Source organism: Marmota marmota, unplaced genomic scaffold, assembly GCF_001458135.2.
Source record: "Marmota marmota marmota unplaced genomic scaffold, marMar, whole genome shotgun sequence".
Classification (NCBI taxonomy): domain Eukaryota; kingdom Metazoa; phylum Chordata; class Mammalia; order Rodentia; family Sciuridae; genus Marmota; species Marmota marmota.
In genome coordinates, this window is record NW_026000026.1 from 57,285,232 (window position 1) to 57,286,984 (window position 1,753).

Consider the following 1,753-nt stretch of genomic DNA (forward strand, 5'->3'; position numbering starts at 1 on the left):
GAAGTGAGACAAGATTCTCAGCTTGTAGAACTGGTGGAAGGATAAGAAATCACGTTTGTGGGCCTGAAGTATAATAAGGACTCAATCAAGAATAGGTATTAGTAAACTGGAGTTCATGCTCATTGGGGTGAACTTTGAAAGATGCAGGGATCGGGGGACAGCAGTCTCATTGGAGACCAACACGCTAAATCAGCCTAAGCCTTATACTTCACATAATGAACTAATTTGTTGGAAAAGTGGCACCTTGCTTTTCATACTTCTTGTGTTATGGCCTAACTTTAACCTACTATTTTACAACTTCATTTAATGTGCTGTAACATTAGCAGACATTATGCACCTTTGCTGCACTATGTCATGATTCCATCTCCCTGATCCTTTCCTGGAATCCTTCTCCTACCAGACTGCTATGGGAGAGCCCAGAGTTTCAGTTTGTTTCTCTCCAAGTTACACCTGAGATGCCCCTCTCATTTGTAGCAAAGGAAAGTAGGGCCCTGGTCTGAAATGAATAGGTTGCCAGACCTAAAGTCTTTTAAGGTGGGGAGGGAAGAAAGAAAGGATTATTTGCCAGGCAGGGAAACCATAGAGCTTCTCAGGGTATGGATGACTTCTGGAGCTTGGTGTCAGGTGGCTGTGAATAGAGCTGGTATGTCCCCCCTGTTCCAGTATTGCCTTTAGCCTATGAAGGGAGCTTTCTTCTACATGGGTCAGAAGTCAGCCTTTATTGGGTCTGCCTGGATCTTTAGACCTGCCTCACTTTTCAAATGAACTGTGAGGACAACCCAAGGTAGTTGTTGTGGTTCACCAAAGTACCCCCTCCCCATCAGATGGAGAACAGACCAGAGGCGCTCAGACAATCTGAAGCACAGAGACAGCAGTTATTATATTGTGCACTCCATACACTCCAGGCAGGAAAAGCCAGGGATGAGTCTTGCCATTGAGAGAGCCTCAGATATCCTCAAGGATAGACCTCAGCTATTCTGCAGAGTACTGAGGCCACTAATACATCATGGGTTAATGTATCATTAGCTTGCTTTTTGTTCATTCATTATTGTCTGATTGACGTACCAATTATTTGTAATATAATTTGTGCAGAGCTCAGGCTTGGCAGAGGAGCATCCTATGATCATCCTAAAAGGCAGTGCTCACATGTGCTTTTTGGTGTGAATTCAGCCTTAACACTTACTAATCTCTGAATCCATTTTCCTTTTCTGTAAAATAGGGGTTAACAGTTCCCTTTCCATAGGTTGTGAAAAGATGAAATGTGATAATCTTAAGAAAAGGATCCAGCTGAGAGTCTGAAACATGAATGTGTATTAAATGGGAACAATCATCATTATTATTTTCTTCAGGAATAAATGAGACACAGTCTCCATGTCCAAGCTGCATTGTACTGTTGGGTGAATGGCTTGTTCTTCTAATGGACTTGGGGAAAACAAACCTTTCTTACCTTTGAATCATTAGTGGCCCTCAGCAGGAAGGAGTTCCCTGGGAACATCTTGGAAGTCAATTGTGTTTGAATAACCTCCCCAGAATGGGGCCTGGGGCCAGAAATGAGTGCTTGAACTTTTATCACTGATACAGTTCAATAAACATGAAGTCAGTTAACCTACAGCTTGAAAATTCACTGTTGTAGTTGAATAGTGGAACTAAAGGTTTTGCTTCATGTTTTATTTTACAGCTAACTGGATAAAAAGAGGAAGAAGAAGAAGAAGAAGAAGAAGAAGAAGAAGAAGAAGAAGAAGAAGAAGAAGAA